This window comes from Atractosteus spatula, chromosome 10 (assembly GCF_055471065.1).
Source record: "Atractosteus spatula isolate fAtrSpa1 chromosome 10, fAtrSpa1.hap1, whole genome shotgun sequence".
Classification (NCBI taxonomy): domain Eukaryota; kingdom Metazoa; phylum Chordata; class Actinopteri; order Semionotiformes; family Lepisosteidae; genus Atractosteus; species Atractosteus spatula.
This window is the reverse complement of record NC_142715.1, coordinates 29,109,757-29,125,112: the sequence shown is the minus strand read 5'-3', so window position 1 is coordinate 29,125,112 and position 15,356 is coordinate 29,109,757. Positions and strand designations below refer to the sequence as shown.

Here is a 15,356-nt window from a genome sequence, read left to right as displayed (position 1 = left end):
GTGCTTGGAGTTCAGCTTTCCTTATTTCTTCTGCAGAACCACTGGTATCGGAATATACTGATCCGCATAAGAAGCGCTACCGGTTTCAGATAGTTTTTATTGAGCGCTGCTCTAAACTTTACATTTGCTCAGACTTGTTTTCCCCATGAAAAAAGACATTTCCCTAATTACATTTAACTTTTCTTTCCCTTATCATCAAGTAGAAATAAATAAAACATATCATTCCATTTAAGAGCCACAGGCAGGATGCCTGGCGGTCCAAGGCGTTGCGTTCAGGTTGTAGTTTCCCCTAGAGATGTTTGTTCAAATCCCACTTCTGACAAAGAAGTTAGAGTAGAAACGATAACATCACTAAGTAGAAAACATCTCACATTTCATGTGTTTAATGTTAAGTGTCTTAGTGGTTGCCTCGGTGGTTGATGGCTCTTCTCTCTTGCAGGGTGATGGCAAAATTCTTGAGAGAGGGAGTCTCCTACGTAAGGCTGCTCTTCGTCAAGAGTGGAGACAACAGGAACAGACTTCAAACCGACATTAATTAGTGAGAGCAGGCGAAAACGTCTTTGGAAAAGAGGAAATGACTGCTGACCGTAAACAGAGCTCACGCTCAGCTCCGGACAAGCGCTCCTCGTTAGTATAGTGCTGAGTACCCCTGCTTGTTGCGCGGGAGACCGGGGAAAGTTTCTGTGACAGGGCGCTGGTTTCATTTTTTTTAATTGTTGAATCATATTTAAATGTTAAAGATCTGAGCAACAGCGCACTGTAGGGTGGCGCAGGATGGCCGAGTGGTTAAGGCGTTGGACTTAAGATCCAATGGACGAAAGTCCACGTGGGTTCAATCCCCACTCCTGGTAGTGTTGTAATAAGTTTAAAGTGACAGAACACTTTGATTTACACTCTATTTAAATATGAATTTACTAAATTTCAGTTCAGTTCTCTTCACTCCCACTCCCTGGCATAACTGAACTCTCACTATCGCATACTGAAGGCTTTACATTCATTAGCTGTGATACAGCTCCCAGTTAAGACGGAATCAAACAGTTTGTTCTGTCTCTCATGGTGATCCTCTTCACGATCCAAATGAAATGTTTAATATGATGCCTCGAGAAAAAAAGGAGTGAATTTCCGCCTGTAATGATTGATGCCCCATCAAACATTTTGTAACATCCCCGGAAGTTTATACAGTAGAATCCTGGTTTGTGGCTTAAATTCAAGGTAAACAAGACTAAGGAAACGAGTTGGAAACTTGATGTTGAACTGGAATTTAATCACCCGGAATATTTCACTACATTGGGCAATATGTGCCAGAGAGGAGCGCTTTAGATCCATTCGATAGCTCAGTTGGTAGCGCGGCGGACTATATTAGAAACAGTTAGGAATCCTTAAGTCGCTGTTTTGACTACAGCTCGAAAGAAGGTGCTTTTGTGAACTTTAATCAAAGAGTTAAAATAGCAAATCTTTTCCACTCAGACGTTGATCAAAAGCTCAATAAACGACGAAGCAGAGGCTCTTGTTCCGAATTCAGCTCACATCTGATTGTCTTGTTTTGGCCAAGATCTGATCTTTGAATTAAGGGACTACTCTGTCTGATTTGTAATTCAAAAGTAGATACAAATGTCACTGTTTTCAAAGGATAGGTACTTAATTGGCTTTATGATTTGGTATTGATTTTGTATCGTTATATTATTAAGTTTGTGCTTTCTGTTTTTTTTATCATATTGTGAACTTATTTTTTAAACAAATGCTTACAAAGGCAAACACAGCACACATCTGTTTATACCAGCGGTGAATTGTACATTTTTATTAAGTACAATCTACTGTATTTTTAGAAAAAAATGGCGTACTGTGCACGATATGTTGCAGAAACACAACCTGATATTTTCATAATTATTATTTTAATCATTTGACAAGTATGAGGTCCCGGATCCAAATCTTCAGTTCTGATTTTTTTTGTGATATCTTCTCTTCCTCTCGTGGAAATCACAAGATGTGAGCAAATGTTTTTTGTTCTTTTTTTTCACGTTGCGATCCAAAGAGCCTCAGACGCACAGTCTGACAGTAACCAAACCAGAATGGATTCTGCTGGGAGCCGGACTGAGCTCATTCTCACTCCCTGTGCTGAAAACAGAATTATCTCTTCCCCGAACATCGTCTACAGCTGCTAGATATTGCTCTGCGTCCTACTGCTCCAGCAATTCCTTTGACCAAAGACAGATCACTTGTGCGCTTTTAACCGTCTTGTAGCTACAGGCTCTTTGATGGCTCATGCTGATCATCCTGTGGATCCAAAAGAAATCCACATTTAAACAATGTTGTGCAATGTTCCGGATGATTTAAATCACAGATCGACATCGTTTCCAACTCGTTTCCTTAGTCTTTTTTACCTTGAATTTAACCCACGAACCAGCATTCTACTGTATAAACTTCCAGGGATATTACAAAATGTTTGATGAGGCATCAATCATTCCAGGCGGAAATAGACTCATTTTTTTTTCTCGGGGGATCATATTAAACATTTCATTTGGATCGAGTAGAGGATCACCATGAGGAACAAAACTAAGTTTCATTATGTGTTTATTAGAAGCTTTATCACAGCTAATGCATGTAAAGCCTTTAGTATGCGACAGTGAGAGTTCAGTTATGCCTGGGAGTGAAGAGAACTGAAATTTAATAAATTCATATTTAAATAGATTGCAAATCTTCTAAGTGTTCTGTCACTGCAAAATTACAGGAGTCTACCAGCTACCAGACGTGCTTGTTTTGGGACTATTTCCAATAAGTATCACATTAGTAGTTGTGTGTCCTTACTGGTATCTTTTAAACTGTGAGGGACATTCGGTTATATACAAACGAGACAGAGACACAGTAATAATCCTATTTAACAGTGTCCTGCATTTTAATTTACTGATCAGATAAATTGAAATGTTCTGATTCAGAACCCCTGCAGTTCATACTAATTAGAACTCAACAATGCTCCTGAGTCCTGAGCACTACACTGAGCACACATTCAGCTGGGCTCTGACTTTGTTCAGCATGACTTGTTGTTGCATTTGAGCTCAGAGCTGGAGATGATCTCCATATTCTACCGCACTAACTAGTCCGAAACTTAGTACACAGTACACACTTTTTAAGGGAAGTCAGGTTGTTAAAAAATTAAACCAGCGCCCTGTCACAGAAACATACCCCGGTCTCCCGCGCAACAAGCGGGGGTACTCAGCACTGTACTAACGAGGAGCGCTTGTCCGGAGCTCAGCGTGAGCTCTGTTTACTGTCAGTTGACATTTCCTCATTTCAAAAGACGTTTTCACCTGCTCTCAGCTTTTTATAGACGGTCATAAACGCTCAAGAAGTAATTCATTTCAGTTTGAAGTCTGTTTCTGTTGTCTCCGCTCTTGATGAAGAAAAGGCGTGCGTGTGAGACTCCCTCTCTGAAGACGTTTGTCGTCGCCCTGCAAGAGAGAAGATCCATCAATCACCGAGGCAACCACTGAGACAACTAACATTAAACACGTGAAATGAGAGATGTTTTCTACCTAGGGATTTTATCGTTTCTACTCTAACTTCTTTGTCAGAAGTGGAATTTGAACAAACGCCTCAAGGAGAAACTGCAACCTGAATGCAACGCCTTAGACCACCAACCATCCTGCCTGGGGCTTTTATATGGAATTATATTTTATTTCTTTCTACTTGTTGAAAAGAAAAAAGTGAAATCATGTAATTAGGGAAATGTCTTTTGTTCATAGGGAAAACTAGTACGAGCAAATGTAAAGTTTAGAGCAGCGCTCAATAAAAACGAGCAGAAACCGAAAGCGCTTCTTATGCGGATCAATATATTCCGATGCTGGTGGTTCTGCAGAAGAAATAAGAAAAGCTGAACTCCAAGCACTGTGTTGCCATTACTGCTACTCTGGCTGAAGCTGCTTTAAGATCTACTCCGCGGGCACAGAAAGTTGTAGGAGGTCAGACTGGTTTGCGATGTCTAAATAACAGTATGCGAATTTAAGCTTATTTAAATAAGAGTATTTAGAATATAATACATGCTCCAAAAGCGTTAATCCTTCACTGGCTGCTATTTGAAACGCCTTCATAAATGACACGTAATAGAGATTTATGCAGCTAGATTTTATGCTTCACCATACATTGCAGTCAGGAAAATAAATCAATTTTCTTTAACACCTCTGGATAAAGTTCTTCTGTGAAGCAGGTTTCAGACCTCTGCGTACAGCGCCCTTGATGTCATTATATTTTTACAGCAGCAAGCATCCTGAAAGTTTTTTTTTATATTTTTTTATTTGAACAACAAAAATACATATAATACAAAAAAGAGCACATATGACGTATCAACAACATCGTCAGGGGCACGTGCTATAATCCAAATACACTTTCTGAAAAATCTACTGTCCATGCAAATGTACATGCTAATCTACAGAGTTCTTTTCTGCACTGAGCTGCTCATTTGAAATCCAGAAGGCAACACAGACGTGCTCCTATACACCAAGAGTCTTATCTGGACCACCTGGGTAAAAAAACAGGAAACCTAAGCACTAATCTATACTGACAGCTTTTGAAAAGGAGCTCTGTAATATGCACAAATACAAAGACAAGGTATAAATACTCCATAGGTTTAAAATTCAGGAATATGAATGGTCAATTGTTTACAATTGGAGTTTTTATGTTTCGTATGATTTAGCGACTTTTTTACAACATGTAAAAAAAAAACAGCACACCTAAATGGCAAAGCCTTAGAGCCACAGAGAAAAACAAATTGTGTTTAAAGTAATTTTAAAGGCTCGAGATAACATTGCACTATAAACGCAAATGTTTGTCTTCTTTGTCGCACTTACGTTTTGTTGCTTTAGCAAATTTCATGCAGTTTATTTCTGACACAAGACATAACAAGCTTGTGTATTTATGACAAAAAAGCAGGGAAACAATTTTCATTGACCTTGAAACTGAAATTGTTAAAAAGTAAGTTAAATGCACATATAGTAAATATATTTTCTCATATAATGGTGTGTTTTTTTGCCTAAGAATGCTTCATGAATGGTTTAACAGACACTTTGCACGATTAAAACAAATATTTACGAATTTTAACGTTTTATACAATAAAGTTTTGTTGTGAACATGAGCCCTGTTTATCGATATCACCAATACAGTTCTGGATTTTATTCTGCCTTCCTACGCACATATGAATTTTCTTTCACACAACAGCTCGCATGTGTGGTAGCGTATTAGCGTCAGGGATAAAAAGAATGATGTTGGCTTTTAAATGATAAACCATTTGCGTTTCTACAAAATCACAATGCGTTGTCGCAGACATTGGGACATACTCTGTTTAAACGCCTGTCGTTTTCTCTTATATTGGCTCCTGTGCTTCGGTCCATTTGAGAGAGGAAAAGACACTGAAAAAGTCTTGTGAAAGTGGATTTTGCACCTGCGCCAGTGCTGTAGTGGTATCATACAGACGCCCATCTAAATCCATCACACGCTGGAAGCTCTGGAAGGCAACGTAAAATATTGCTCTGTCTGTTGGTGGATTAGGTATGCACGCTTTTTTCAATGTAAAATGCAATGTAAAAAGATCAAATTTGATTCAAAATCGATTAATGAAAAAACCGATAAAGCTCATGTTTTTTATCTAGTTTTATCTATATCTAGTGTAGCGTTTTGCAGGTTCTTTTCAGAACAAGGACGAGTGGAGACGCAATTAACAAACAAGCATTAGCTTTATTCGTTTTCCCACACAAAACCAAACACAGAATCTACGCACACATAAGGAGACTGACGGAACACATACACAACTTTAGGGTGGTAATTACCTAACAACACACTACACTTTTACAGGACTACACAGGGCACTAGAATTACTAGGACATTATTTACACAGGTAGGGTCAGCCGCTGGTCATCGTGCTGACCCTCACACTCTCCCCGACTACCACTCCCAGCATGCCCAGCGGTACTACGAGCGCCTAGGGGCGTTTCCTCCTCACCACCAGGCGAGGGCGTTACACTAGTTTTTCAAAGGTCTTTAAAAAAATGTTTATCGCGATTGTGAAAGTTAGAGAAGGTGTACCAGCGCGTGCCTTCATATCGTCAGCTTCAGTCTCGCCTGTAGCTGCGAGAAGGTTAGAAGCGCACAAGTAATCTGTCTTTCGTCAAAATAATTGCTGGGGCAGCAGGACGCAGAGTACCATCCAGCAGCTGTAGATGGTGCTCGGGGAGGAGCTGATTCTGTTTTTAGCACAGCGAATGAGCTCAGTCCAGCTCCCAACAGAATCCATTCAGGTTTGGTTGCTGTCAGACTGGGCGTCTGAGGCTCTGTGGATCGCAACGTGAAAAAAAAAAAGAACAAAAAACAATTGCTCACATCGTGTGATTTCCACGAGAGGAAGGGAAGATATCACTTTAAAAAAATCAGAACTGAATATTTGGATCCGGGGCCTCATACTTATCAAATTATTAAAATAATAATTATTAAAATAGCAGATTGTGTTTCTGCAACATTTCGTGCACAGTACGCCGTATTTAACAATAAAACAACAGTTACAACGAGGGCTTTACAGGCAGTCCGGGGTATTTTCCCCTTTTATATTTTTGCCACTTTATATCGAAGCTGTTATATTCCCAAAAGTGCAGAGTAGCTTGTAAATAAAAATGTACAATTCACCGCTGGTATAAACAGATGTGTGCCTTGTTTGCCTTTGTAAGCATTTGTTTCAAAAATCCACAAAAAAAGTCCACAATACGTTAAAAACACAAAAAACACAAACTTAATAATATAACGATACAAAATCAATACCAAATCATAAAGCCAATTAAGTACATATCCTTTCCTTTGAAAACAGAGAACACCTTTATATCTAAAAAAACGTGACATTTGTATATACTTTTGAATTACAAAGCAGACAGAGTAGTCCCTTAATTCAAAGATCAGATTTTGGCCAAAACAAGACAATCAGATGGGAGTTTAATTCAGAACAAGAGCCTCTGCTTCGTGGTTTATTAAGCTTTTGATCAACGTCTGAGTGAAAAAGATTTGCTATTTTATCTCTTTGATTAAAGTTCACAAAAGGCACATTCCTTCGAGCCGGAGTCGAACCAGCGACCTAAGGAGGCTTCACTATTTCCCCTACAGTCACCGCTCTACCAACTGAGCTATCGAAGGGGTGTAGCGAGTATTGTTTCCCTTGAATTTAAGCAACGAATCACGTTTCTACAGTATGAACTTCCGGGGAAATTACAAAATGTTTGATGGGGCATCAAACGTTCCAGGCCGATATTGACACTTTTTTTTTCTCGAGGGATCATATTAAACATTTCATTAGTATCGAGAGGAGGATCACCATGAGACACAGAACAGTTTAATTCTGTCTTTATTAGAAAGTAGTGTTTGTGCTAAATTAAAAATATTTTCGTGGAAATATAGAAGTTGTGATTTTTAAAACTTATATTTGAATCGAAATGTGGTTTTGAGTTAAATATTAGCGTGTTAATGTAATTAGTTTGTGTTTGTCATTACTATATATATATATATTCCCATGTTACTATAATTTGTAGCTGAAGTTTACTAGTTGCGTTTTTTATGATATATTGTAATAAACAATATTGTAATAAACATTATCATGTTTATTACAATATTGTATAAAACGCATAATTGGAACTACATATTTTTCAGGCGTGAATAATTGTATATTTTCAGAATAAGTTTCTAAACCAATTCATTGGCTTGATTTACTAGTTTCTACACCTATAAGACCTATCTTTGATGTATAATAGACCTTTAACTATATAGGTATAATAGTCCTCTAAACGTATCCGTATAATAGAACTTCAACCATTTATGTATAATGGACATACTGTTTAATCAGAGATGTCTAATTGACTTATAACGATATACGTATATTAGAATTTCATTCTAGTCCCATTTAGGGACATTTTGAGCCGTAGAAACATTTTATCATTCCGTACTTTCCTGTGCGGTCAGGCCAGTTCCACTTCAACTGCGCCCGACAACGGAGGTCGTTTTGAAAACAACGAGAGTAAAGGGACACTGCATGTCTGCAGAACATCACGTCCGAGTTTCAGGACAGTAACATCAGAGATTGGAAGCTAGGGAGTTTCAGGTCTGTTTTTTAGTATAGGTTCATGAAAGTCTAAATACCTTTGCAAGAAGTATTTCAGAATCCCAGTCAAATCCAGTACAATTGCTGCACAGATCTGCATTCTACAATTAGAAAACTGTCCGTTTAATCAAACACGCCTCATAAAGCATTTTTAAAACAGGAATGCGTCTTTCTATAAAAATAAAATGACTTGAAGGGTGCTATAAGCTAAGGTGTGAAAGCCTGCTCTACAGAAGAAGTATATCCAGAGGTGCCAAAGAAGTCGAGGTTTCACCTCGTGAGAGAAAGCATCTCAGAAAACGAAGTTGCGGTCGTTTCTGTTAGGAATCCCTGGTGGGAAGATACACGGATCCTGTGCAGACGCAGGCACGGGTGATAGATGAGGCAGGCGAACAAACCAAAACGAGAGGCAAGGTCGTAGTCAAAAGGCGAAAGGCAAGTCGTAATCCAGGAAGTTCTCCGGCAGCAGACAGTCCGAGGCGAGAGGCGAGGTGCAAAGTCGAAAAGGCAGAAGGGGAATCCAAAATCCAGAATAAACGAGGTACGGGGGAAAAACGCCAGGTAGAGCTCTCAAGGAGTAGACTCAATACCAAGCAGTGTGAAGCAGGTGAAGATGGTTTACATAGCAGTGCGCACCGCACAGTGGGTGTGCGCAGGTGGTTTAACTCGTGCGGCGGCGCTTGCTAATAATCACCCGCCGCTGGGGCTGATTAGCTCGCTTACGCTTTGGTCTTGACTGCCTGGTGGTCGTGACAGTTTCCACGCGTTATAAAACCACTAGGTCAAACAACAAGAGCTGAAGAGCCGCTGTTGAGAGTAACGCGGCCGAGCGCTCTAAGGAGCTGACTCAAACCTCCAGTCTCTTCAGGAGCATCTGTTGGAGTCACACTGCTACAGCGTATCTCCTTGTTAAGTATCCCTTTTATTGTTGTTGCTGCCTCCAGGCGATGGAACCCAGATTCAGAAAAAAATAATTTGAACAACATTATTCCCATGTTTACTTGAAGGCGCGGTGGCCAAGTGGTACGGCGTCGGTCTCGTAAACTGAAGATCGTTTGTTTAAACCCCACCTGTGCCTGTTTCATTTGTCACCGCTTTCCTTTAGTTTCAAAGTCTTCAAAAAACTCGCAATGTAGGAGTTTCAATAGTAAGAGAGCATAACTGTCGCCAGTGATTAGTATTCTTGCATATCCTGCCTTGTTTTTCAGTCGACAAGGCTTGTCTCTCTTCACACCCATCTTCCGAATGATCGTCTCAGCATTAGAAAGGAACGTGCGTTTGGTACAGCCCCCCACTCCATGGTCTGATCACAAACAGATCGGGTGAGCTGTCAGTCTAAGTTGGAAGTAAGGTTCGAAAGCACTTAAAATCTGACTTAGGAACGAGAAGACCGCGGTTTTTTTTTTTTAAACGAGTAAACGATAAAATTATATAAGTAGTGGAACAAAACATTGTCTGCCTGCAAGTCTTAAAAACGCCATAAATTGTGTTCTTCCAGTTGTGTCAATCGTACTAAAGTTACGGAAAATCGGATGCAACTGGTGCATTCAGCGTACATTTCTTCAGGATAGTCGAATGGTTTAAAATAACGATTTCATAGATTAGCGTCTTTTAAGCTTTGTGTTCCGCTCTCCAAATAGAGGCGCGGATTCAAATCCCACTGCCGATAGTAAGGCGTTTTACCATGTCTTACACTGTTCCAGTCTTGTGCTCGCTGACAATCACAATAGGAGGAAAACGGAGAAACTGCTTAGCAAGAACATAACGGACAGAAAAAAGCTTCGTAAACACGTGAATGTGATTAGCAGCAGTAAGGTATGCATTCAAATGTTGAAGCCCGAATTATAAAAGCAGCAGAAGAAAGGTGCAGCACAAGGCAATTTGTGAGAATTCGCGGGTTTTTATGTGGCTTGGACTTCTTTCAAGCCTATGAAGGTGACCCCCTTTTCATTTTCATTTTCAAACTTCAGAACCGAATAACAAAAAGGTTTCATGTAAGACCGTTGGAAATACCGGTTTCATGATGTATTCGGCGAACCTGAATGAAATATTTTAGTGCGTGCTCAAATGCGAAGAATTAAAAAAAACCCTGGAAAATCAACTCTTGCAGTAAATGTCATAAATTTAAAGCGTGTAGTCTGCATGAACAGAGCAACGCAGCAGTCTGTAAAAACGAAGCCACAAGTCCTCTTTTATCTCGGGCAGTGCATTCCAATAAGATGGCTCTGCAGAAGACATGAGAAATGCCGAACTCGTTGTTGCCATTATTGCTACTCTTGCTACTGTAGTTTTAAGCTCTAATCAGCGGGCATGTACAGTTGTACAGGAGCTAGACTATTTTGCGCCATCAAAATTCCATTATGTGAATTTAAGGTTTTATTAATAACAGCATTAACTATACAATGCCTGCTCAAAAAACGCTACCCATTAGCTTAAGAAGCAGCCGTGTTTTAACAAAGTGTGGTATTCAAACAGTAAATGCTGAAGTATTTAATACTTGTGAGCAGATCTTCCTCGAGTCAGACACACTCTTGCTCGCCCGATGCTTTCAGAGCAATATCTGAATCGAGGCTCAAAATGGAAAGAAAGCTGAATCAGGCAAAGGTCATAAGGCACTCGGGGTCACTGTACCCTATAACATCCTGCTTGAACTGTCCAACTAAAAGCTTAGAAGGATCAGAAAGGACACAAACAACCCTTGAATCCACAATCTTGAACTTAAGGGTCGCCAGCTCTCCTCTATTACAACAGTAATATTACTAGCGTTGATTCAACATAGTATAGTAGGCTGAGACTTTGAATGCAATGAGATGGTGGCCAAGAGCTAAGTTGTCGGTCTTCTAAACCTACTGTGGCTTCCTTATTCACCGCCATGTTATTTTATCTAGATTGTAAAGTAACTTGCAAAACGTCTCTACTTGTTACTCTGTCTCAAAATTGTAGAGAAAAGTTATCTGTTATAGCCTTAACAGAATGCAGAAATCAAATATATGGGATTTGTTAAGAACTTTATTGTCTTTTCACAAATTACTACAGAATAATACAAAGAAGACATTTTATAGTCTTATATTGAAACCATGAAACCTATGCACACATTCACAAGAGATTACAATAGAAAAACGCATTTGCTCCGGAAAATTAGATCACATATGATGTTAAATAATTTCTTAAAATCACACTAAATTGCAATCTTGAAACCAAAATTAGAAATATTGAAAACAACCTTTGTTCCCCAGGAAGAAAAGCTGTTTTATATGATGGGACCCGGTTTTACGTAATCAGGATTGGGAAGATAACTGTACCCTAGCAAAGGAAAATGTTACACAAACTTTGGAAAGCACACTCTGAATCCATCCTCATATTTGATTTCCAAGATCCGTTCAAAGCAACTTGGCTCTTCACAAGCAAATCATTTCAGGGAAGAAATTCAGTTTAGTCAACTACTGGTGCATTCAGCACACCTTTTACTCTCACTTGTCAGGATGGCCGAGTGGTCTAAGGTGCCAAACTCTAGGGTGTGTGTCTTTCTAGCTGGCTTGGGTGTTCTGGTCTCCAAATGGAGGGGTGGGTTCAACTCCCACTCCTGACAGCTTCTGTTTTTACCTCTCTTGAATTGTTCCAGTGCTTGCTGACAGTGAATGACTGTAAAAGCAGCAGAAGTAAGCAAGCAACTCAGTGCAATTTGCAGAGTATTCTGCACTGTTAAAATGCACAGGTTTTCATACTTTTTGGAATTCGTAGCTCAAGATGTGACTCCTGTTTCATTTTCTATTCACCAACTCGATTTGCATTCTGCCCCTCACACCTCACAACAGAATAACAAATGGCTTCATGAGCCAAAGGATTCCCATGCAGATACAGTTTGCACTATGTATTAGGTAACCGAAATGAAATATTTTAGTGTTGTCTCAAATGTAAGGTATTTCATGAAACCTCAGAATGGAACGCTTGCAGAAAATGCCAGCAATTCAAATCGTGTAGGCAGCATGAACAGACTAAGGCAACTCTAAGTTACAGCGATCTGAAGCCACAATTCCTTATTGCGCTCGGCAGTGCTTTCCGAGTCGACGGCTCTGCATAAGAAGTAACAAATGCTTGACTCCAAATATGATCTTGCCATTCCCAGTGGGCAAAAGACGTATAATATACGTCTATTAAACGCATACCTTAGACGTCTAAATGTGGTCCGCAATTCGTCTAGAATGAAATTCTAATATACGTCTATTGTTATACGTCAGTTATACGTCTATGATTAGATGTTCATTATACGTAAATGGTTGGAGTTCTATTATACGGATAAATTTAGAGGACTATTATACATATATGGTTAGAGTTCCGGATAACTTTAGGGGACTATTATACGTATATGGTTAGAGGTCTATTATACGGATAACTTTAGAGGTCTATTATAAAATATTTTTATTTCTTGTCCAGAGTGAACAGAAGGAATCTTCACATGGGCTTCTGTGTTCGGTGGGCACTGTGTGAGCACAGTCTGCCTCTTGGCACCCCTTTCCTTCTGTACAGAAGGCTGAGGAGCCTTGACCTGTTTCCACACTTTGCTTTTCTGGTGATCCACCAAAGGTTCCACTCTGAGTCGCATGCCCTTTTCTTTTTCTACCCGTTTGAGCTTGCCGTGTGACATCAAACACCTTTCAACTTCAATGTCAATCACTGTCTCACTGTGTAAGACATCTCCCATGGCAGTCTTGAGGTAAAAGCTTCTTGCTTTTCCTCTCTGTTTTACTGCCTGCTCTGTGACTTCAGGGGTGGAGTCAGCACTCTGGGAGTGGCTGGCCTCATCCAGGCAGGAACCCTTCTGCTCAATCAGATAGACTGAGGGAGGGCGAGGGGGCGGGTCTCCGCCTCCTCCAGTGGAGAGTATCAGCTCATTCACGCTTCCGGCAGCCTTGGGGAGCGATTGTCCCTGTCCTAATAAATCTTGTTCAAGCCTGGCCAGGTGGGCGGCTACTGAATCTTTTTTGTTCAGCCTTTTCTAGCTCTTTCCCTCCCCCGGTGTTCTCATGGCATTTAGGACGCTGGGTGAGGTCCTGTGTGCCTGCTTTGGAACGGGGCTTAGCCAGCTCAGGAGCCTGTGCTCCTTCGAGCAGGAGGGGATTAACCCTGCTGCCTCTGATGGCGAACACAGTCGCTTTAACAGCCTTTTGCTTGGAGCGCCTTTGGACATCATATTCCAAGGCTTTCTGCGCAAATCTCCTAATATCAGTCATTTTCATGGTCTGTGCATCTGTATGCATTACGATCATCTTTCTGACTGATGGATGGAGATTTGCAATGAATAAACCCTTGAAATTTCTGTTCTCCTCACAACCCTCATCATTTCGCCCTGCAAAATAATTTCATCTAAGTCTCTCGTAATATTCGCGAGGGGACTCGGCTCTCTCATGCTTAATGTTAAGGGCGGAGGCTACGGCAGCAGTCGGGTCAATAAATGCACTGTATTCTTGGATAAGAGCTTGACACAGCTCCTCAAAATTATTACAGACTTCTTTCATCTGCCTAGCCATCCACTCATGTACGGCTCTGCTGGTAGTTTTCCAGAACAGAAACACTTTCTCCTGTTCTGTGGCATTTGGCAGGTACTGCAGGGTATACCTGAGGTCCTGAATATAACTCTCGATATTATTCTCTGACACTGCGAGGTCAAATCTCTCTATGTCCTTCGCTAGCTCTCTCAGAGAATGGAGATTTATCCTTCTAGCTTCTCCGCTGACGGAGATATGGAAGAGATCGTGGTCAGACCTGTCGGTGCTAGAGAGAGTGCTTAATAGCGACTCGAATTCAGACCTTTTAGCAACCATCGTTAAACTTAAAGAGTATTACTTTTAAGTACGAACTCACAGTTTTACCACAGAAAACCACAAGATCAAGTATGCAATCAACCCGGTAGATCGCAAAAGATCACAAAACAATCAAGCACTGCTTAAAGAGCAAGGGGAACTTTTTTCCTTTCGGCTTTCAGCACACTGTATTGTCGTGTATGAAACCCGCAGCGTTTTATATGAATTATTCCGCTTGGTTGACTCATTTCAGTCTTACCACGCCCACCCAGGTACGCCAATTATGTAGTGTGCTCTCATGAGGCACCAGTTCTGTAGGGGTTTGGGTATTTACTGGGACAATTATTAATTGTAGCAGTAAATCACGAAATTGATTCTTTTAATGGCCTTAGAATCCAACTATGCAATATAACTCAAACAACGCACACACACAGGTACTAGTACACGAGGATACATTTATTAATACATAAAATGCATGTAAACCTAACAGATCTTATCGTGAAGGGTTATCAGAATACAAAAGGTATATATTCAGTCAGTTACGAAGAGTTACACATATCAAGAGGACATATGTTTGGTATATCATTCATTTTGACCGTTTCGTAATTGAACTTGGTTACAACTTCTACATTAGATATTCAAAACAAGTACATAACACTTAGGAATTAAATTGATATCAACTGGTTGGGATAACAATTGAATTCTCGAGCAGTAATGCAGTGAAGCTGAATACTCATCCAATCTCTGGGGATTCAAATCTCGTGCAGGCACAAAGAAGCAGTTGCAGGCTTGTTGCTGTCCAGTCCGTGCTCTCTGGCTCCGTGCTAGGCTGTGCTGTGCGGCTTGCGACGGTGCGCTGCTGATGCTCTCTGAAGACGGGCTAGTTAGTGTTGGCTTTAACTAGCACAGTTGTGCACAGGAGAAAAGATGACTGTGGGACCCAGCAAGTCAGGAAGAGGACCGGTTCATTCCTGATGAAGCGCTAGTTCTGAATAATGATTAAGCTGTCCATAGTTCCGATCTGTTCACGAGGCTTGCTGCTGATGCTAACCTTGGGTGGATCCTTTGGTTACTCGTGGCGACCTCCGCTCTCGAGTGTTAGAGCAAAGCAAAGTTCAGGCACTCGAACGCACTGGCTGTTACGTGGTTGTCCGGGCTGAGTCTCAGGATGGTCAGGAGGCGCACTGCGAGAATGTCCTGCGCTTGGGAGCCTTTCTGCTCCTGGCCCGTCCTGCCCTGGAATTGTCTCGCACCCCTGGAATTCTCCTTTGAATAGTTCTTTAGAATTGTCTTTGTTGCCTGTTTTTATATGGAGGAAATTCAGCTCGTTCATTGGCTGAAAGTTTCATGGGCATCAGAGACCCACATGGGTTACTCAGCCCTACCAGTCCCTGATTGGTTGATCAAGGTGAGATATGAGTCACTTACTCCTG

At 40.7% G+C, this 15,356-nt stretch overlaps 1 protein-coding gene and 1 non-coding gene across 2 annotated transcripts in view; both read left to right on the top strand.

The window, feature by feature from the left end:
* LOC148827801 (scavenger receptor cysteine-rich type 1 protein M130-like) overlaps nt 1-15,356 on the top strand; it is a 446,693-nt gene that overhangs the window by 272,971 nt on the left and 158,366 nt on the right. The window lies entirely within an intron of this gene.
* On the top strand, nt 768-851 carry trnal-uaa (transfer RNA leucine (anticodon UAA)). Its single transcript has one exon. It is a non-coding gene; the product is annotated as a tRNA-Leu (tRNA).